The sequence below is a fragment of the Cricetulus griseus genome, assembly GCF_003668045.3.
Source record: "Cricetulus griseus strain 17A/GY chromosome 1 unlocalized genomic scaffold, alternate assembly CriGri-PICRH-1.0 chr1_1, whole genome shotgun sequence".
NCBI classification, from domain to species: domain Eukaryota; kingdom Metazoa; phylum Chordata; class Mammalia; order Rodentia; family Cricetidae; genus Cricetulus; species Cricetulus griseus.
The window spans coordinates 207,608,868-207,632,927 of record NW_023276807.1 but is presented as its reverse complement, the minus strand read 5'-3'; the positions used below and the strand labels follow the sequence as shown (position 1 = coordinate 207,632,927).

The 24,060-nt window shown below is 39.8% G+C and overlaps 2 pseudogenes; one reads left to right on the top strand and one right to left on the bottom strand.

Moving 5' to 3' along the window:
* Window positions 1-2,645: 2,645 nt before the first annotated feature.
* Window positions 2,646-24,060, top strand: part of LOC100756361 — a 48,949-nt pseudogene continuing 27,534 nt past the window's right edge.
* Window positions 7,519-24,012, bottom strand: LOC103160232 (annotated as a pseudogene).

Genomic DNA, 24,060 nt, shown 5'->3' with positions numbered 1-24,060 from the left:
TCATACCAGTATCTTTAGTTACCTTATAAAAATATGTTAATAGCCAGACTTGCAGCAATAGATGTCTGTGTCTTTTAATATTCATCTGTTAATTATTCCAATAAAAAAGTCACCTGGGTACTCTAACCACTTTTTGTTTTACACTGTAAACTATTATATTCATGATATTATCACATATAAATATCATCCAATTTGCATGAAAATTTCCACACTTTTCCCATGAAAGACATCCTCCTAATATGTGCCATCAAAAATGATGAAATCTTCCTAGATATACTTCTTCCAATATGCTGCATTATGAGAGTCACTAGCATGTATAATATATTTCTATTTGTATTCAGTGGTGAAGATAGTGGCTGTGGCTGGGAATCAGAGAATCGAGAGAACATTTATGTTTTTTTTTCCATTGCCATATGCTCATACAAACCAAGGATAACAACCCATCTCTATTTGCAAAGTAAAAACAATTTGCATTGCATTAATTTGTCCAAATTTTAAATCCTATAACTATAGAAAATGAGTTTATTGGGTAGTATTTCCAAAGGGCTCTGGACCATAGAATTATGTGAAACTCTAAAGTGAGTCTTCACACAAAGCACAAAACTGACTTCCATTTCTTTTTATACCTCTATATTCTTTTATATTCAGGTGAGAATGTATACAATTATTTTTGGATATTCTGATAATGCAGCTCTTAAATACCAACAGATGATCCAAAAAGTCAATGACATGAAATTAAATACCAAAAAAAATTATCTGGATCAATTTCTAGGTCAAATTCCTGAATAAAATGAAAATATACAGGCAACCAAATACATGGAAGTCAGTGTTTTCAGAGGACAAATGAGCTACTTAATCTTTAAAATGTGTATTGTTCATTTCACATCTGTGACAATGATACTTTAGACATTATGAGACCAAAAACTGAAATTTACAGGTTATAGGTGATATCAATATACAAATTCATATAAGGGGTAAACTAAAAGAAAACTAAGTAGTAAAACTTGGTCATATGACAGTTTATGTGTTTCACAATTACAATTACTAATAACACATCCTAATTCACATAAATAAATAGCAGAGAAAAAATAATTCAAAACAACTGTGTCACTCTTTGTTTCTGAAGTGGTTTGGTTTATGTTTTATTTATATTTGTTCATTTTTATATTTTAAATTATAATATAGTAACTTTTCTTCTGTCCACTTCACCTCTTCTAATCCCCTATATAACTCACTCCACACTACTTCACATTCATAGCTTCTGTGTCCATTCATTGTTGTTTCATTGACATCTGTATATTTTCATGGATTACTAATCAGATAGTTTTAAGGTGAGATACAAAGGTCTTAACAGCACATATCTTTTTAAGCTCTCATGTTTTCAAACTGCAGATTATATAGGGACCTGACCTCATTTTCTCACTGAAAAATAAGTGGGTGAGCATCAGAGTAATGGAGGATGCTGACAAAAACAAAAATATCCAAAAACTAGAACACAGTCTTTGTAGATCTGTAATTCAGGCACTTCAGAGGGTGAAGCCAAATATGGATCACGGAAACTGGAAAAGCCTGAGTTAAATTGTTGCTTCAATGTTTTGAGACTGTTCCAGATGCATATTGACTATATAATCCACAGTTCATATAGCAGATTCTATACATTCTATAAATAAAAACGATAGAGAAGTTTGTAATTTTGGAATTTGGAAGACCTATTCAGATGAAGTAAGATTCATAAAATGTAGAGCTCAGATCTTCCACCAAGGTCACACACACACACACACACACACACACACACACACACACACACACACAATCTTTCTTCAAAAGTACAGTTACTGAATCACCCTCACCAGCATAGCCATAGTACTTTATGTTGACTCTGAAATAACATAGTTGGAAATAATTTATGCTCCAATTGATCATAGGAGTTTGGGGAAGAGACACTAGGGATAAGTCAATGTGAATTGTGCACTACCATCACAACTAAGAACATAACACCCCAGTACAGAGGCTCAATTTTTTGCTGCATTTATTATACAATCATTCCGTGCAAATTATCCTAGTTAACATGATTAGGAAGAAATGATCATTCTTGTAGTCTTGTCTTTATCCTCAATCCCCTCAGAACTTACATGAATAAACTGTGGGCCTGTGTGGTCATGATGAAGGGTGGTGGATATGATGAACCTCCCCTGCTTGTTGACTGGTGAATCCTAAAGTGAACATAATAACAAGAACTTCCTGATGTTTAACACTATAGGAAGAGCAAACAGGGTTATACAGTACTAGATTACAGAGATCAAGCTGACAACCTAGAGGGACATCCTGGCTAATTACTATTAGTAACCTTAGAAACTCAATTCACAGAGCTGGTGATTATTCATACTGGTCCACAATATTGCAATCTCTATGGAATTCCTGAGGATAATGGAGGAAGCAGAAGAGAACGTTGAATGTTCGTTCTCAAGAGATTAGCTTTGAGGTTCTTATTGTCATACTAAATTTTTCATTTCCAGGTGTATTTCTGTTTGGACTCTCATTAGTAATTCTATTTTATTTTTATTATTAATCTATGTAATGCTTTCTTCTGTGCCTGCGAAACCTGTTTCTTTCTTGTGTAGCAATCCAAAGGCCAGAAATTCATCATGTCTATTATCAAGATTCGTGCCAAAGAGATCTTTGATCTCGGGGTACCCCCTCTTGAGACTAATCTCTGCTTCTCAAAAGATCTCTTCCAAGCTGCTGTGCCCAGTAGTGCCTCCACTGACACGCACAAGGCCCTAGAACTCCATGACAATGATTACTCTTGTTACTGGGGAATGGGTTCTCCTAGTCTCTTGAACACATCAATAAGACTATTACACCTGCTCCAGGTAGAAAGAGTGGGAATGTTGTGGAACAAGTGAAGGTGGAGAAACAGATCATCAAGATGAATGGCACTGAAAATAAATCCAAATTTGGTGTAAAGGCCATACTGGAAGTGTCCCTGGCTGTCTGAAAAGCTGGTGCTGTGGAAAAGGGAGGGTTCCTGTACACTCACATCGCTGACTTGGCTGGCAAACCTGAAGTCATCCCATGGGTCCCACATTTCAATGTGATCAACAGTGGTTCTAATGCTGGCAATGAGCTGGACAAGCAAGAGTGCATGATCCTGCCTGCAGGGCATCCCCCTTCTGGGAAGCCATGCTAATTGGAGCAGAGGTTTACCACAACCTGAAGAAGAGAACCATATCTCCAACCTTCTTCTTACTTTTTAGCTTGACACATGTCTCACTCTGTTGCACAATCCAGTCTTGATCTCAAGAGCCCCCTGCCTTAGGTGAGCTCTCAACAGAGGACTTGTTAAGTGTTTGTGTTTCATCAAGTCTTTCAAGTGATTCCAACACATTCTAAAGTTTGAGAGTCACTACTCTGGACTTCTTTTGAAAACACTGTGACTAATGTGGCTCCAGAATGAATCCTGAATGCATCTTCCTTTCCACAATCTTTTATTCTCCATTCCTTTCTTGGCTCAATACTCACAAATCCTCATCAAATATACTCATTATGGAAACCAAGAAAAGGCTGATGTAAAGCTAACTACTTGCAATTTGCAGTTTAAAATTTTTAATTCCAGTTTCAAGGTGGTTTCACACAGGCTCTCCCTTCTCCCAATTTATTTTGTTTTATTTTATGTGTATGGAAGCTTTGACTAAATGTTTGTCTGTGTGCCACATGCACACAATGTCCACAGAGACCAGAAGAGGGAATTGCATCTAGGCATCATGTAGGTGAATGGAAATAAATCCAGGCCCTCCAAAAGAGCAGCAGAGAGGGTCATATCTGCAACACCTCTCTCTCTCTCTCTCTCTCTCTCTCTCTCTCTCTCTCTCTCTCTCTCTCTCTCTAGATCAAGGACAATTTTATTTGTGTTTAAATGGAAAAAATCCAGAACAGGTATGCTATAAATATCAGTAGCTTCCTGGTGGAGAACACAGTAGATTAGGAAAAAGCCATGACATTTAAGTATCAGCATGGAGGTCAGCCATTGGTAGGGAGGGCACTTCTTTTTGGGTTTTGTTTTGTTTTGTTTTGTTTTTTGTTTTTTTGAGACAGGGTTTCTCTGTGTAGCTTTGTAGACTAGGCTGGTCACAGAGATCTGCCTCTGCCTCCCAAGTGCTGGGATTAAAGGCTTGTGCCACAACCAACCGGCAGGAGGGGACTTTTAAGAAAGGAAACCCGAAGTACCATAAAAAGTTGGGTTTGGGTTATTATGCAAGAGAGACAAGAAGAAGGAGGAGAGGGAGAGAGAAAGGGAGGGAGAAAGAGGAAGATGAAGGGAGGGAAGAAAGGAGAGAGGAAGGGGAAGAGGGAGAAGTGTACAACAAGTCTACACCTCCTAATCCTTACCAAACAGTTCAATTCTTTGCTATTAAGTATACAAAATATAAGCCTATGGGGGGCATTCTCCTTCAAAATACCACACTGATGATTATATTTTTCTCCTCTGGCAGTGTGCATAGCATTGATATGAAAACTAGCAAATAGGTATGTTCTATAACTCTAGTACATGATGTCTTCAGCCACTGGGGATTTCCATCAAATTCTGGGCAGTAAACCAAGAGCATTGTCAATGGCCTATAATGTTTGAGTGTCTATGGACCCTCCCTTACCAACAGCTCCAAAAGGCTTAACCCATTCCTGGCATTGTGTTTTTTGTTTGTGCATTTGCTTGCTTCCTTGCTTGTTTTGTCTTGTTTTCTATTTGTTAAACTGTCATGAATAGCAGGAACATTGCCAGTATTTTATTGAATATTTTTGCATCAATGTTCATGAGGGACATAGGTCTGTATTTCTCTTTCTTACTTATGTCTTTGTGTGGCTTGGATAATTGATAATTATCCAATAATTATCCAATAATTGAAGCTCATTTAAAAAGTTTGGCAATGACCCTTCTACTTCTATTTGTGGAATATCTTGAGGTGAATTGGTATTAACTGTTCTTTGAATTTCTGGTAGAATCCTGAACTGAAAGCATGTGACCCTGAGATTTTTTGGTTGTGAGATTTTTGATGATTGCTTCTATTTCCTTAGGGGTTATAGGTCTATTTAAATTGCTTATCTGTTCTTGATTTAGTTTTGGTAACTGATATCTACCAAAAAAAATTCTCCATTTCCTTTAGATTTTTCAAATTTTGTGCAGTACAGATTTTCAAAGTACGACCTGATGATTCTTGAATTTCCTCATTGTCTATTGTTATGTCCATCTTTTCATTTTTGATTTTGTTAATTTGCATGTTCACTCTCTGCCTTTTGGTAAGTTTGGATAAAGGTTTGTCTATCTTGTTGATTTTCTCAAAGAACCAACTCTTGGTTACACTGATTCTTGTATAGTTTTCCTAGTTTCTACTTTATTGATATGAGCCCTCAATTTGATTATTTCCTGGCATCTACTCCTCTTGGGTGAGTTTGCTTCTTTTTGTTCTAGAGCTTTCAGTTGTGCTGTTAACGTTCTAGTGTGACTATTCTCCAGTTTCTTCATGTGGGCACTTAGTGCTATGAACTTTCCTCTTAGCATTGCTTTCAAAGTGTCCCATAAGTTTGGGTATGCTGTGTCTTCATTCTCATTGAATTCTAGGAAGTCTTTAATTTCTTTCTTTATTTCTTCCTTGACCCAGGAATAGCGAAATTGTGCATTATTCAATTCCCATGAGTTTGTAGGGTTTGTAGAGTTTAAACCATGGTGGTCTGATAAGATACAGGGGGTTACTCCACTTTTTGTAACTATTGAGGTTTGATATATTGCTGAGTTTATGGTTTATTTTAGAGAAGGTTCCATGTGGTGCTAGAAGAAGGTATATTCTTTTGTGTTTGGATGGAATGTTCTATAGATGTCTGTTAAATCCAATTGGGTCATAACTTCTATTAGTTCCTTTGATTCTTTATTAAGTTTCTGTCTGGTGGTCCTGTCTAGTAGTGAGAGTGGAGTTTTCCACTACAAGTGTGTGGGGTTTTGTGTGATTTGAGTTTTAGTAATATTTCTCTTACAAATGTGGATGCCTTTGTATTTGGGACATAGATGTTCACAATCAAGACTTCGTCATGATAGATTTCTCCTGTGATGAATATGAAATGACCACCTTCATCTCTTTTGATTGATTTTAAAGTCTGATTTGTTAGATTTAGGATTCCTACATTCTTTGTTTCTTGGGTCCGTTTGATTGGAAAATCTTTTCCCAACTCTTAACTCTGAGGTCCCGCCTGTCTTTGAGGTTGAGGTGTGCTTCTTGTAAGCAGCAGAAGGATGGATTCTGTCTTCTTACACATTCTGTTAGCCTGTGTCTTTATAGGCGAGTTAAGACCATTAATATTGAGAGATATTAATGACCATTGATTGTTCATTCTTGTTTGCTTTGGATTTGTTGTTGCTGGTGTTACTGTGTGTAGATTTCCACCCTATACTTTAACTGAACTAGGTAACTCTTTGCCAGAACAGAGTTGGTGAGGTGGAGTTCTGTGCTGTCAGATGCTCAGTCTGCAACAATTAGTACCAAGCACACATGACCACTCTCCAAGCATGACAGTCAAAGATGACAGACATGGCAACAGCCTCTTAGGGACAAAATTACCCCCAGTTAAAGTGAAGGGCAGAACTTGTGCAGCAGGAGAAAAGTCTTAACATAGACTGGGCAAGGCCACAAGCATCAGGGGTGGGGGCTGTGAGACCTGGGGTAGAGTGAAGACCCTTCAGGAGGCAGAACAGGTGTCCCAAATGCTGAAGCTGGGTGACACTTGGCAGTGCTAAGAGCCAGTCAGATGTCAGTAAGTTCACCCTTCTTGAACTTGCCACCAGATTTGGTTGAAGAGTGACTTCCAAAGGCTGCACGGATGTCACACAGATATCTGCTTCCCGGAGTCTCTTCTCAGAGGGCAGAGAAAGCCACCTCCATTGCTAGCACTGCTCTCCCTTCCCCCAGTGCCATATGAAATTTACATCAAATTCATAAAGTTTAAAAGCAGAAAAGGCAAAGTAGGGAAGGCCCAGCTGAATGGAAAAGAGAAAAAGAACAATCTAGACAAGAAGTGAAAGAAAAACCAGCCAAGTGTAGAGGTGCACTCAGGAGATGGAATGGGTAGGATCCTTGTGAGCTCAAGGTCTGGTCGACAAAGTGAGTTTCTGCATAGCCAGGACTACACTGAGACCCCACCTTAAAAGATGGTGGAGTTCAGGGTTCAATGACATGGTGAACTGAGAGCTTTGCAAAACAAGAAATTTTAAGTCCGCATATTTAAAACATATCAAAAATAGTCTATAACAACTTGGCAAGCAGGTCTGGGTTTTCCAGAACATTTTTTCTAAGTACTTCCAACATATCCAAATGTTTTTGTGAAAAGAAGAGGCAGCTCAACCAGTGTAAGTTTTGTTTTGTTTTTTTTTTTTTATCTTGAATGTAGCACATACAAAATGCAACATGATTCCCCATGCTCCATCAATGAGAAAAGGCAGGCAGGTGCAGGCTTTTCTTCTCAAGCCAGGCCTCACTACTTGCTGAACTGGAAAGGACAGACCCCATGGTCTGAGGGTATCTCCACTGCCAATTTATTCTGCTGACCACTGCTCTCCTCAACAGAAACACTGGAAGAAGGCCCGGGAGGGTACTGGGGGATGTAAGCTCCTTGCATAGCAGCTAGCTGTTGGCATGAATGTGCCCAGGATGTTGAGTGACAGGTGACCCAATTGCTGGGTAAGAGGCCCAATCATGGTGGCAGGCTGGAGAGAAAGAGGATGGTCCATCCCTGGTGTAAGAACAGAGCCTGAAGACTACATGAGGTACGACTGGCGTTGCATCCAGGAAGGATTAGGTTCTTGTAGAGACGGCTGAGTCACTCTCTGATAGGAAGACACAGGAGACGGGAGATACGGGGAGAGGGCAGACTGGGCAAGCACCCTGCTGTGGGTGATGTTGTAAGGGGTTGGGTAGAACCCATTCTGAAGAGCTGTGGTTAGGTCATAGGTCAGGGCCATACCACCCTGTCATGGCCCGGCATGTCTCAATTCCAAACCACAGAAGCCACAAGATTCAGCCGGAGTGGGGGAGCATGGACTTGGAAATTCATTGCAACCTAATGGCAATAAAGACCAGGCATAGGCATCTTGTCATCTTTAGAGAGCTCTCAGTTCCATGCTGCAAAACTGGAGTCTCTCCTTTATTCAGCATCTTCCTGGCTGTAATCTAACTCTTCTTCCCTGACTCCGAGACAATTTCTCTCCCATCTTCCTAAACCCTATCAGCAGATCTCTCTCAACCATTCCTTCTCCTGTAGACGTCTCTTCAGATACCTCCTAACCATCAGTCCTCACTCATCATGTAGACCTAGCCCTCAGCCCTGGTGCAGGCCTATTCAAAATGCTTAGTTCTGTAGAGAGGCAAAACTAGGGGACATTCTCCACTGAGGCTATACCATTCAACAGCAAATCAGCTAGCATCTGCAATACAATGCAGACCACAGCTCTAGAGGTTTGAACCCCTGAGAAATTCTCTAATGGAATTGTACTCAGCTCCCGATAATTCCCCTCTCTTAAATTAATAAAAAGAAACCTGTGCTTCTGCAACAGGACAGACAACTATGCCTGTTTTATGTGGCTCTCTTCAACCTACCAGGGGGGCCCATCATGGAACCATGCATTCTGTCATTCGTGTTCTGTCTTAGGAATCCTTGGAGGCAAGAAAAAACGTACCCATCTCTAGCTGGAATCAGTCTCTGTAACAAATAAGGTTAATGGGGAATGGGTCATGGTCCAGCTCCAATTATTCCTGAATCAGAAAAATTCCACCTGGAAGCAGCACCTGAGCTCTCAAGGCTTCAAACATTCTCCTGTGGGAAGGAGAGGTACAAAGGTTAAAATGGCTTTTAAAACCTGCATGGGAATGTCTACAGTGCCTCTGGTACAGACACGACTTAAGTTTGCTCTCTTATACATACTTCTATCCTAAGGCTTGTAATTACACGTTACATTCCTGTTAGAATGAAGTCTGACTTCTAGTTTCTAATACATTTGCATATCACATATAGCAAGGTTACAGCCATTAACAGTTTCATCATGAGTATACATTAGGGTGAGTTACAATACAATCAAAGGACAATGTTTTCACGATCTGTGGGGTGTGAACAATTTCACAATTCTAAACCTTTTTCTTTTATTCCCTGCCTAGAGCTCAATACCCTTTGAAACTTTCTATTTCTTGCTTAAAGTCCAAAGTTCTGTTGTCTATAAAGCTCTGAAATCAGGTTTGTAATAGTCTTTGAATGTTAACTGAAAAATCTTTTGTCCGTGTCTCATTTAAGGATTGTGAAGGGGCTTCTGCCACTCACTCTGGTTTATACCAGTATCCAGCTGTCCTAAATCAGTCCTTTTTCCCAATGGGAAAACTGGCAAAACAGTTTTGTGTGTCTAGATGTGGCAAGAAGGCAAGCTGTTTGTTGTCCGGTCCTTAGTCAGCTCCGGGATGAACACTCACCAATTCAGAGAGGTGAATGAATGTAGTCCATCTGTAGGGAAGCTGGGGCTTTGGAATGCACTGCAAAACTGGAACTGGGTGTCTATCTCCTTTCTTCCTCTGGCTGTAGGTCGGATGTCCACAAGATTCAGGAACACAGGTTCAGTATTTCACTCCAGCTGGTTCAGATAGTCTCCTAAGGACCCAGGTCTGTTTTTTCTCTGTTCCACGCATCTCACCAACTGTTTAGGTAGCCAGTGCACCTCATTCTCCACCTGAGAGAAAACACAAACATTCCCTCGACCCCAGATAGTTACGGGGTCTAGTCCCCACCATTGTCTGGTGTATGGATCTCTCCATTTGACCTGACGGAAATTCGCTTGAGTTCGGTCATGCCAGAATCTGTCTGCAGATTGCTCACTGGCATCTATATTTAAAAGTTTAAAATAAACAGTGCATGGTTTAACACATCATGTGGAGACTGGGGGCATAGCTCCCCACTTTTTTTCTTAGAAGCTGTGTTTTTAAGGAGCTATGAGCTATGTTCTATAATTCCTTGTCCTGGAGGATCACAAGGAATATCTGTCTTTTGATCATTTTCCCAATGAGTACAAAATAACTGAAATGCCTTATTATAATATTCATATCTGTTGCCTGTCTTTATAATTTCTGGGACTCCCATGTAAGCAAAAACATCCTAAACAGTGTCTTATAACATCAAGAAACCTGAATATGTGTCAATTGCCACGTGTATGTATTTTAACTTGCCAAACTTCATAATATGAGTAACATCCATTTGCCATAGATGATTAGGGAGTAGGCCTCGAGGATTCACCCCTAAATTAGCCACAGGTAGATACTGTGGACACACTCCACATTGTTTGATGATTTGACAAGCAGTCTCTCTGGTTAAGCCGAATTGTTTTCTTAAACTCCTGCTATTCTGATGATGAATGTTATGAGGCTGCCTTGCTCTCTCTACCTGGGACAGAGCAATCAGATTTCTTAATTTATCTGCGGGATCTCCTCCCTTCAGCTAGTGGCCTGGGAAGGTTTTAGTGGGCTCCTATATGACCCACAAAACATGGCAATTTTCTCAGGTGAATTGCATTTTGAATTTGCTCAAAAAATATTCTAACCTGGCTATTACTGGATCCTATGCATGGAACTGTCTCTATTACCTGAAGAGCCTTAAAAACATAGTGACTATCAGTATACAAATTAAATGAATCATTTACTAGGAGTTGAAAGACCATTTCAATAGCTCGCTGAAGTCGGAGCTGTCTGCTCCACCTATTCCTTTCCACCAATAACATAAGCAAGCGGCTCTCCCATTAGAGCCATCAGTAAAACCTAACATAGCATTTTTTATAGGACTGCTTTTTACTATTTGGGGGGAATATAAGGATATATCAGAGTAAATTGTAACAGCCTATAAGCTGCAAACTAATTATCAGTTTTTTGTGAAAACTGAGCATAGGCAATTGTCCTATGTTTGGAAAGAGTCAACCTGTTGCTTATAATAAGGGACATGTATCATACTTGGTTCTCTTCTAAAATACCTCCTAGAATCCACATGGCATTTCTGCACCATGCAGGCTACTGCTTTAAAATAAGGGTTTAGTACTTTGGCTGGTGAAACAGGTAGGTGTAGCCATGGTAATGGTGCCTCCTTCCATAGAACAAAAGTCGAACTATGCTTTGTGAGGAGCACATAAGCCTGCAATTGTTTTGCATAGTCAATATAAAATATCTGTTGATGCTGAATTGCCTCCTCTAATTGTGGAAGAATTTGTCTACCTTCTTAGTTAGCTGTCTGGGTAAACTGGGACCACTACCTCCTTATAGAATCTTATTTAAAGGTTTTAAATCATCATTAGATGCCCCCAAAAAGTGACTCAACCATTGAATATTTTTAACAACTTCTAAAAAGAAAATCACCCAAAGATTGCAAACTATCCTTTCTAATTGCTATCTATTAAGCCTTAATTTCCCTAGAATACAACATATGTCCCAAACAATTTTTTGAGATTTACTTAAAAGATTTTGAGCAGTCCTTTCTAATCTAACCTTCGAAGCTGACAAGGCCTCATTTGCATCTTAGCTGACACGGCTTAATTTGCATTTTTGCTGATACCATTCCTGGTGGGAGGTCTGACCAGCACAGCTGCTTTAAGGCTTTTCTTTTCAAAAACCCCTTTTTTAAAATCACATATCGACTTTTACTGTCTAGATTTTCCTTTTTTAATCATAAAAATTTAGGAAGATCTGTATCCTCCCCGCTGCCAAATTTTGCAGAATCATCAACAGATTTCCCCATGCCTCTAAGTTAACACTATAGGCTTCTGCTATCTTTTTCATTGACTATCTCCTAGGGCTCTAATCATTAATTTTTCCTGTTAAGACATTGACTGACTGACTGGATGCTCTTCTTGACTATATTTAAAGCAATTTTGGTAGTTTTTTAACCATATCTGAGGCAATGTAAGTATCTCTCTAATCATATCCAAGGCAGTTTAGGCAATTTCTTTCATCCACATTCACAAATTCACAATCATATCATGCATCCAGGTGTGGACTTGGAAATTCCTGGCAGCCCAACGGCAATAAAGACTAGACACAGGCATCTTGTCATCTTTAGAGGGCTCTCAGTTCCATGCTGCAAAACTGGAGTCTCTCCTTTATTCAGCATCTTCCTGGCTGTAATCTAACTCTTTTTCCCTGACCCCGAGACCATTTCTCTCCCATCTTCCTAGACCCTATCAGCAGATCTCTCTCAACCATTCCTCCTCCTGTAGACCTCTCTGCAGATACCTCCTAACCATCAGTTCTCACTCATCATGTAGACCTAGCCCTCAGCGCCGGTGCAGGCCTATTCTAAATGCTTAGTTCTGTAGAGATGCAAAACTAGGGGACATTCTCCACTGAGGCTATACCATTCAACAGCAAATCAGCTAGCATCTGCAATACCCTGGGAGCTCCAGAGGTTTGGACCCCTGAGAAATCCTGTAATGGAATTGTACTCGGCTCCCGTCACCACCTCATGTCTCCATTCCTGGGCCAGGCGCATCTGTCTTTTACAAATTTTCCTTGATTCTGACGTTTCTTTGGCCCACCATCAGCAATTTACAAAGCAAGGGGTCAGATGGTGCTGCTACTCCAGGGGGCGTCTTAATATACTTTCCATTAAAGTGGGTGATGATGGATTCACACTTCTCTGTGGACTCCATCCTTGCAAAGCCAACTCCTCTGCTGGTCCCACTAGAGTCTTGAAGGATCCGGGTGGAGATAACCTGACCAAATGGCTTCAGCATCCCCTCCAGCTCTTGCTCATCCATCAACAGCGGGGGAAGGGGGTGGGGGGGTTGTTGAGATTTATAAATTTGTAGGGTCTTGCTGCTGTTTCTTTGCCATTTGTGCCTGCACACCCCTGGCTTTCAGTGCAGTTACAGTCTTCTGTGACGCTGAAGGGCTGTCGAAGTTCACAAAGTCCTAGCCTTTGCACTTGTTTGTAGTCTTCTCCAGGATGGCCTTGGTGGAGACAATCTTGTCATATGGCTGACAGAGCTTGACAAGGTCCTGGTCGGCAGTGCCTGGCTGCAGTCCTGGAATATATGGGCTGGTTCTGCTCAGCTAGTCATAGCCATTGTTGCCACTACTACTATTAGGGGTACTGTTTCTTGGACTCGGATAGCAGCATTTTTTTTACTGTTAGGGAGCTGAGAGGGAGAAAGAGTAAAGGAAAGGGAGGGAGAGAAAGGGAGAAGGGAGAGGGAGAAGAAGGGAGAAAAGGAGCCGTGGGGGGGGCTGCTGGGAAGAATGAGCAAGGTCTCCTTTTTGCCACTTTTTTTCTCCATTTTTTATTTAAATTAGAAACAAGATTGTTTCACATGTCAATCTCAGTTCCCTCTCCCTCCTGTCCTTCCCTGCTCCCCACTAACACCCTACCTATCCCATACCATTTCTGGTCCCAAGGGAGAATGAGGCCTTCCATTGGGGTGGGATCTTCGGCGTCTGCCATATATTTTGGGATAGGGCCTAGGCCCTCCTCCATGTGTCTAGGCTGAGGGAATATCCCTCTATGTGAAATGAGCTCCCAAAGTCCATTCTTATGCTATGGATAAGTATTGATCTACTACAAGAGGCCCCATAGATTTCCAAGGACTCCTCACTAACACCCACCTTTTTGACACTTTTAAGAAGGACGTAGAGATAATTTTAGAAGGAACTTACAGAGAACTTTTAGAGTCACTATAAGGATTCAGGCATTATGCTGACCTGCCCCTGTCACCCAGCAGAATGCACTCAGGCAGTACCATGGTCAGCCCAGGGTTCCATGGCTACATAGTCTGCATGCAGATGCAAAAGACCTCTTTAAAAGAAAGATACCCACCCACTTAAGCTCTCTTTCTCACTGTTCCCCTGAGGCACATGGGACTTTTCTTGTCTCCCTCTTCTCTTCTGTCCTCTGTCTCTATGTCTCTTTACCTTATTTTCTTTTTTTTCTATTATTATTATTATTATTATTATTATTATTATTATTATTATTATTAATTCAAGTTAGGGAACAGGCTTGTTTCACATGTAATTCCCCTCTCCCTCTCCCTCCCCTCACCCCCATTCCTTCTCCCCCACCTCCAACCTACCCCCCACCCCATCCACCCACCACTCCCCAGGCAGGGTAGGGCCCCCAACCCGGCCTCCACCAAGTCCACCAAATCTTTCTGTGCTGGGCTTAGGCCCCTCCCCATGTGTCCAGAGACAGAGCGCATCCCTTCAAGTTTTACCTTATTTTCTTAACCCCTCAATAAAACTTTAAATATGAGTCTCTGTTTCCACAACTACCCACAAACGATCACCTGCCCCAGGACCACCATCCTCAAGATCCCAGTACAGGATTGGGGACCTGCCACCTTCGGACCGAAAACATTATTCTTTATTCCTAACAGGCACTTTTAAAGAATTTTTAGAAGGAATTTTTAGAGACTTTTTAGAAGGAACTGTTGGAAAAATTTTTATAAGGAACTTTTAGATCTAAAGAGAACTTTAAAGGAGCTTTTAGAGAAAGAACTTTTGAGAAGAGATATTTTAGAGAAAAATATTAAAGAGGGATTTTGAGAGAGAACTTTTTGGAAGAATTTTTTTGAAGAAAAAAGCCTCCATTCTTAAAAAAAAAAAAAAAAAAAAAAAAGGAGCTATACTAACCAGCATGCTGTAAACCTCCTCTCTGAAGCCCCGATAGTACACAAACTTTCAGCCATTTAATATTTGGCAAAGATATCAAAAACATGGTTGAGAAAAGAAAGCATCTTCAACCATAGTGCTAGGAAAACTGAATGCCCACATGGAGAAGAATGAAATCATGCCAGTAACTATCACTTGCACAAAAACTAGCTGAAAATAGATCAAGTACTTAACCTGACACTTGAAGCACTGAAACTTCTAGAAGAAAACTTATACTGTAACCTATGTAACAGAGGTGAAGGAAAAACTTACTCAATCAAACGTTATTGACCAAGAATTAAGGACAGCAATTGACAAGTTTCACTTCATTAAGCTAAAAAGATGCATTAAAGCCAAAGAAATAACTGGGTGATGAGGAAGTTCACACAATAGGAGAAAAATCTTTGCCAGCTATACAACTGGCAGAGTAGTAATATCTAGAGTATACAAAGAAAAAAAAAGAGTCAAAAAAGAAGACTGATTTAAAAACTTGAGCTGGCACCCATGTTACCACTTTCTTTTTTCCACACTAACTCCAGATGAATCTTCTGTTTTCAACTGAGACAAGTCTCTTCTAGGACACCTTCCCTGATATGTCAAGTGCAAGGCAGTTTTACATTTACACAATACCCGAGGTTGGGTAGCTACACAAAGAAAACAAGTTTATTTTTGTTCACAATCCAGTAGGTTCAAAGCATCAGCATTATTCTGGTAAGGACATCAAGGCAGATAGTTTCACCTCAATAGGTATGTAGAAGGAAAAAATATAATCAGACAAGAAGCCAGAGAACAAATCATAAATCAAGTTCTGACTAGTGTTATGTCAACCTGACACAAGCTGGAGTCATTATGGAAGAGGAAACCTCAATACTCCCAGGAGACTAGCCTGTGGGCAAGTCTGTGGTACATTTTCTTGATTGATGATTGATGTAGCGCTCATTATTGGTAATGCCACCCCTGACCTGGTGGTCCTGGAAGAAACCAGGCTGAGTAAGCCATGAGGAGCAAGCCAGTTAGCAGCACCTCTCCATGGCCTTTCATTCTGCTCCTGCTTCCAGGTTCCTGTCCTATTTGAGTTCCTGTCCTGATTTCCTCAGTGATGGACTGTGATGTGTAAGCTGAAATAAATATTTTTCTCCCCAAAAAAATTGACCTGGAACCTGAATAGAGATTTTTCAAAAGGAGGCAGATAAAAATGCCTAAGAGATATATATTCATCCTCTCTAGTAATAAGGGAATGCACATTTACCCGAGTCAGAAGAGCAAGCATCAACAATAACAATCAATAACAAATGCTGGAAGGGATGCTGAGAAAAAAGGAACTTTCATTCACTGTTGGTGGGACTGCAAACCAGTACAGCCTCTAGGGAAATCAGTGTAGTGAATACTCAAAAAGCTAAAAATCATCGACCATATAACTCAGCTATACCAATCTTGGGCATATTTCCTAGGACTGGACATATAAGTGCCCAGATATTTGCTCAGACATGTTCACAGTAGCTAGGAAAGGGGAAAAGGCTAAATGACTTACAACTGATGAAAATGTGATACATATACACTATGGAATACTATTCAGCTGTAAATAAAAATGAAGACTTGAACATTGAAAGTAAAAGGATGGAAATAGAAAAGATCATCTTGAGGGAGATAATCCAGACCCAGGAAGACAAATGTTGCATGTTCTCTCTCATTGGAGGCTCCTAACTCTAAACCTTCTGATATGAGTACATAGCCTGGAATAACTTCAGAAACCAAGGAGAGGGGCTGGAGAGATGGCCCAGAAGTTGAGAGCACTGACTACTCTTCCTGAAGTCCTGAGTTCAATTCCCAGCAACCACATGGTGGCTCACAACCATCCTTTACGAGACCTGGTGCCCTCTTCTTATGTGCAGATATGCATGGAAGCAGAATGTTATATACATAATAAAATAAAATCTTTTTGAAGAAAAAAGAAACCAAGGAGGCTAAATGGGACTATTGCCAAGATAGAAGATTTGGGAAACAATAGTGGGGTGAATTACAAAATACTAGTGACAAGGGAAATAGAAAAGAGGAGGGGAGGAAGGAGATCAACTGAAACTACTATAACAGCCAGCAAATCTGTTCCTTGTTGGAACTCAAAGTATGATAAGACAGCATCTCACTCCATGAGGATGGATATAGTTTACCTTTTGTTAATTAACATTTTCTCATTTATTTTACCTTCTGATGTAGTTTCCCTCCCATCTCTCCTCCTGTTTCCTTCCCCTAACTCCCATCTACCCCTTCCTTATCCACCCACTCCTCCTCTGCCTCTATTCAGAAATGGGCAGAGCTCCCATGGACTTAAACATACAATGGCACATCAAGTTGAGGAAGGAACAAGTTCTTGCTTCTACATCAAGGCTGGGCAAGGTGATCCAGCATGGAGAACAGGTTCCCAAAAGCCATCTAAGTGCCAGGGACAGGGTCTGATCTCACTGCCAGAAGCCTTAAAAGCAGACCAAGCTACACAACTGTCACACACATGCAGAGGGCCAAGGTCATTCCCATGCATGCTCCTTAACTGATGGTCCACAGTCCGTGAGCTCCCACAAGCTCAGGTGTGATTTCTCTGTGGGTTCCTCCATCATGATCTTGACTCCCCTGGCTCATACAACCCCTCCTCCCTTTCTTCAGGAGGACTCCCAGAGCTCATTCCAGTGTTTGGCTGTGGAGCTCTGCATCTGCTTCCATCAATTACTGGATAAAGGCTCTGTGATGACAATTAGAGTAGTTACCATTCTGATTACATTAGACAGCCAGGTTAGGCACCCACTCGAATATTTCTAAGGGTCTAAGTGGGATCTTCCTTACGGATTCCTATGAATTTCACTGGCAGCAGGTTTCTCCTTATCCCTCAACCCATCCTCAAACAGCCTCCTGCCTCATGCTTACCCAACCAGCTCCCTCAAGTTCCCATCCCTCTTCTCCCATCATCCCCCACCCGTATTTACCCAGGAGTTTTTTCTACTTCCCCTTCCCAGGGAAATCCATGCACCCCTATTTGGGTAGTCTTTGTTATCTAGACTCTCTGGGGCTGTGGACTGTAGTCTGGTTATCCTATACTTTACTCCTATATTTACACGTTTAAGTGGGTACACAAAATTTTTGATTATCTGGTCTGGGTTACCTCACTCAGAATGGTTCTAGATCCATCCATTTACCTGAAAATTTCAGATCATTATTTTTTATAGCTGAATAGTATTCACTGGTGTAAATGTACCACATTTTTTGTTTTGTTTTTTAACAGGGTTTTTTCTGTGTAGCCCTACCTATCCTGGAGCTCTTGCAGACAAGGTTGGTCTTGAAATCACAGAAATCCATCTGCTTCTGCCTTCCCATTGTTGGAATTAAAGGTGTGCTCCACCACCACCCAGCAAATGTACAGCAAAATTCCTTTTTTCATCATTTGATTAAAGGGTATTTAGGTTGTTTCCAGGTCCTGGCTATTATGAATAATGCTGCTATAAACTTAGTTGAGCAGGTATCCTTGTGGTATGTATGATTGAGCATCCTTTCAGTATATGCCCAAAATTGGTATAGCTGGGTCTTGAGATAGACTGACTCTGTTTTTCTGAGAAACGAACATAGTGATTTCCAAAGTGGCTGTACTATTTTGCACTCTCACCACCAGAAGACGAGTGTTCCCTGACTGCACATCCTCTCCAACATAAGCTGCCATCAGTGTTTTTCCTCTTAGCCATTATGACAGGTGTAAGATGGTATCTCAGAGTCATTTTGATTTGCATTTCCCTGATGACTAAGGATATTGAACAAATTTTTAAGTGTGTTTCACAAATTTAGATTCTTCTGCTGAAAATTCTCTGTTTAGATCTATACCCCATTTTTAAATGGATTATTTAGAATTTTGATGTCTAGTTTCTTGAGTTCTTTATATATTTCAGAGATCAGTGGGATTGGTGAAGATACGTTTCCCATTCTGTAGGCTGCTGTTTTGTCTTTATTGACAGTATCCTTGGCCTTACAGAAGCTTTTCAGTTTCAGGAGATCCCATTTATTACTTGTCAATGTCTGTGCTATTGGTGTTATGTTCAGGAAGCAGTCTCAATGTGTTCAAGGCTACTTCCCACTTTCTTTTCTATTAGGTTCAGTGTATTCAGTAAATATATGTGACTCCCCAAGAGCCCAAATAGAAATATATCAAAGATTTATTGGAGAGCACTCACAAATATCAAGGTAGAGAGTCACCAAGGTCTTCCCTTCTGCCCAAGGGTGAATGGAAGTAGTGATCCTGTCTCAAACCACCACAAGAGATCTAAAGACTGCTGCATCTTTCTTTTAAAGGAGTTACATTCCCAGATGAAATATCCACTTCTAATGGGCGAGGGAGCCCAGGGTCTTGGGTGGGGCAAATACCCACTACAAGTGTAACTGGATTTATGTTGAGGTCTTTGATTCACTTGGACTTGAGCAGTGTACAGAGTGATAGATATGGATCTATTTGCATTCTTCTACATCCCAACCTCCAGGTATGTCAGCAATATTTATTAAAGATGCTTTCTATATTTCATTGTATAATTTTGGCTTATTTGTCAAAAATCAGGTGTTTGTAGGCATGTGAATTAGTATCAAGATCTTTAATTCAATTCCATTGATCCACACATCTGTTTTGATGCCAATGCCAAGCTGTTTTCATTACTATAGCTCTAGAGTAGAGCTTAAAGTCAGGGATTCTGATACCTCCAGAAGTTCCTTTATTGTACAGTATTGCTCTAGCTATACTCCATTTTTTTTTATTTTCTACATGAAGTTAATTGTTGTTCCTTCAAGGTCTGTGAAAATTCGTGTTGGGATTTTGATGGGTATTGCATTGAATCTGTAGATTTCTTTCAGTATGTGAGCAGTATTTACTGTGTTAAACCTACATATCCATGAACATGGGAGATCTTTCCATTTTTGATCTTTTTCAATTTCTTTCTTCAAAGATTTAAAGTTCTGATTATACAGGTCTTTCACTTGTTAGGTTAGAGTTACCCCAAGATAGTTTATGTTATTTGTGGATATTGTAAAGGGTATAGTTTCTCTGATTTTTTCCTGGCCTTTATATCATTTGCATATAGGAAGACAACTGATTTTTTTCTTTAATCTTGTATCCTGCCACATTACTGAAGGTGTTTATCAACTGTAGGCATTCCCTGGCAGAGTTTTGGGGATCACTTATTTATACTATCATATAATCTCTGCAAATAGCAAAAGTTTGACTTCTTCCTTTCTAATTTGTATTCCCTTATCTCCTGTTGTTTTATTGTTCTAGCTGGAATTTCAAAAAGACCAAAAATGGAATTGAATACTTATGGAAAGAGTGGACAGCCTTGTCTTGTTCCTAATTTTAGTGGAATCACTTTGACATTCTCTCTGTTTAATTTCATTCTGGCTGTTAGCTTGTTATATATTTTTAAGTTTAAGTATATTACTTATTTCCCTGATTTTACCAAGATCTTTATCATAAAGGGGTGTTGGATTTTGCCAAAGGCAAAATCTAATGAGAGAACTACATGTATTTTTCTTTCACTTTATTTCAATGGTGGATTACATTGACAGATTTTCATGTGTTTAAGCATCCCTGAATGTCTGGGATAAAGCATAGTTGATCATGGTATATGTCTCTTTTTATGTGTTCTTGAATTTAGTTTGCCAGTATTTTTTGAGTATTTTTGCATCAATATTTCTGAGTGAGACTGGTCTGTATTCTCTTTCTTTGTTCCATCTTTGTATGGTTTGGGTATCAGGGTAACTATAGATGAATAAAAATTATAATTTGGCAATATTCTTTATGATTATGTGAGTGGAATAATTTGAGGAATATTGGTGTTAGCTCTTTTTAAAAATTTTGATAGAATTCTGCACTGAAAAAATGATTTCAAGCCTTTTTTGGTGGGGAGAATTTTAATGACTGTTTCTATATCCTTAGGGGATATAGGTCAAAATAAATTGTTGATCTGGTCTTGATTTAATTTTCGTATGTAGTACCTATCAAGAAAATTATCTATTTCCTTTAAATTTTGCAATTTTGTTGAGTACAGGTTTTTGAAGTATGACCTAGTGATTTTCTGGATTTCCATTTCATTTCTGATTCATTCCTGATTTTGTTAATTTGGGTATTCTCTCTGTGTGTGTCTCTGTCTGTCTCTCTCTCTCCCTCTCTCTCTCTCTCTCTCTCTCTCTCTCTCTCTCTCTCTCTCTCTCTCTCTCTCTCTCTGCTCTGCTCTTTGGTTAGTTTGGATAAGAATTTGTCTATCCTGTTGATTTTCTCCCAAAACCAGCTCTTTGTGTCATTGATTCTTTGTATTATTCTCTTTGTTTCCATTTTGTTGTTTTCAGTCCTGAGTTTCATTATTTCCTGACATCTACTCCTACTGGGTGAGTTGGCTTCTTTTTATTCTAGACCTTTTAGTTGTACTGTTAAGTCACTCAAGTGAGTTTCTCCAAATTCATTAAGTAAGCACTTAGTGCTATGAACTTTCCTCTTAGCACTGCTTTCATTGCATACCATAAGGTTGGATATGCTATACATTCATTATCATTGAATTCTAGGAAGTCTTTAATTTTATTTTTTTCCATAACCCAGTGGTAATTCAGGTGAGTGTTGTTCATTTTCCATGAGTTTGTAGGCTTTCTGTAGTTTGTGTTGTTGTTGAATTCTAACGTTAACCCATTGTGATAAGATACAGGGGTTATTCCAATTTTTTTCATCTATTGAGATTTGCTTTGTGACCAAGTATGTGGTCAGTTTTAAAGAAGGTTCCATGAGGTGCTAAGAAGAAGGAATATTGTTTTGTGTTTGGGTGAAATGTTCTGTAGATGTCTGTTAAGTGCATTTGAGTGCTGACATCTCTTAGTTCTCTTATTTCACTATTAAGTTTCTGTCTGGTAGATGTTTCCATTGGTGAGAGTGGGGTGTTGAAGTCTCCCACTATTCATGTGTGTGGTTTGGTGTGTGAAATGATCTTTACTAATGTTTTTATACAAATGTAGATGCCCTTGTATTAGGGGCATAAATCTTCAGAATTGAGACTTCATCTTGATGGATTTTTTTTCTGTGACGAATATTAAATGTCCTTCATCATCTCTTTTGATTAATTTTAGTTTGAAGTCTATTTAGTTAAATATTTGGATAGCTACACCCACTTGCTTTTTAGGTCCATTTGATTTGAAAACTTTTCTCACCCCTTTACTCTTAGGTAATGCCTGTCTTTGAAGTTGAGGTGTGATTCTTGTAAGCAGGAGAAGGATGGATCCTGTCTTCTTATCCATTCTGTTATCCTGTGTATTTTTATAGGTCAGTTGAGTCCATTGATACTAAGGAATATTAATTACTAGTAATTGTTAATTCCTGTTATTTTTTTATTTGGGTGGTGGTGGTGATGGTGTGTGTGTGTGTGTGTGTGTGTGTGTGTGTGTGTGTGTGTGTGTGTGTACCTCCTTGGGATTTGCCTGTATTTTCAAAGATGCAGCTAACTTCCTTGGGTTGGCGATCTCCTCCTAGTTCTTTATGTAGGTCTGGGTTTATGGGTAGGTATTTCTCCTGTTCTCCAAATTCCTTCTTTGCCTGTAGCTCTTTGCCTAAGGATGAGGCCTACTAACATTTCCTCTTCCACAATAGCATGTCTATTCCTGTCTTCTTGTTCAGGTCCTGTTCAGTTCAGACAGCAGGGTTGACAGGCCTGGTTCTCTGTCATTTCTAAAACTCAGTATCATCAGAATGACATCTTTCACTTGGCTCCTGTGCATAGCAACCTTTTAGGGGTTGATTATATTCATATTGTAAGGGGTGTTAGGGGAATTTTTGTCAGGACCATAGCTTCCCAATAATGAGATGGAGGCCCAAGAAAACTTGGCCTTAGGTTAGACTTGTTTTTCACTAACTCATGACTTAAATTAATCCATTTTTTAAATCTACATTCTTTCACAAGCTCATTATCTCATCTGCTTTTTATGGGTCCTGTCTCCTCTGTGTCTGACTGGGGACTCCTCTTCTTCCCAGAGTTCTCTGTACCTAGAAATCCGACCTAACCTCTTCCTGCCTAGCTAATGGCCATTCAGTTCTTTAATAAACCAATAGTAGTGACACATAGTCACACTGTGTAAAGGAATATTCCACAACAAGGGGTGGTTTAACAATGTGAGCAATTCATCTCTGGAACAGATTCATCTCTCCAAATTCAAATTGTATGCACTTTTAAAACTATAGGTCTTGGTTGGGGTTTTCTATTTCTATGAAGAGATACCACAACCATGGGAACTCTTATAAAGAAAACATTTAATTGGGATGACTCACTTAGAGTTTCAGAAGGTCAGTCCATATTATAATGCAGAGAACAGGAAATCAAATGGCTGTCACACTGAGGGAAGCTCGAACAAATGAGACTTCAAAAGCTGCCCTCACAGTAACATACTTCCTCCAACAAGACCACACCTACTAGTAGTGCCATTTCCTTTGGGGACCATTTCTTTCAAACTGGCACATTGCTCTCCCTGGCTCTCAAAGGTGTATAACCATATCATAATGCAAAATATGCTTTCAGTCCAAATTCAAAAGTCCATCTTGTCTATAACAACTTCAAACTTGTCCCAAAGTCTGAAGTCTCTTCTGAGATTCATGGCAATCCCTTAACTGCAATACCCTTGTAAAAACCAAAAACAAAAAGCAGATCACATAATTCAAACATGTCATGGCACAGGATATACATTACCATTCCAAAATATAAGAAAGGAGCATAGTGAGGAAATACTGGACCAAAGGAGACCAAAAACCAGCTGGGCAAACTCCAAACTTTGCATCTCCACATCTGATATCAAAATACTCTTAAAATTCCTCCAAACAAACACATGGTCCAGCATATCTCAGCAATACCCCAGTCCCTGGTACCAACTTCTGTCTTCATTAGGGTTTCCTATACCTATGACGTGATACTATGACCATGGCAACACTTATAAAGAAAACATTTAACTGGGCTGTCACACTTCCAGTGTCAGAGGTTCAGTTCACTATCATCATGACTGGGCACATGACTGTGTGCAGGCAGATGTGGTGCTGAAGCTGAGAGTGCTACATCTTGCAGGCAACAAGAAGTCAACTGGCTGTCACATTGAGGAAGCTTGAGCAAAAGTGACCTCAAATGTCTCCCCATACAGTGACACACTTCCTCCAACAAGACCACACCTCCTAATAGTGCCATTCCCTTTGGGGGCCATTTTCTTTCAAACCACCACAGTACCCATTCACCATATAGTCAACCCCAGTGAACACCACTACTTCATGCAACATTGTGAAGTCTCAGTTACTGATAATATGTGAGAAAGTAACTGGGATTTA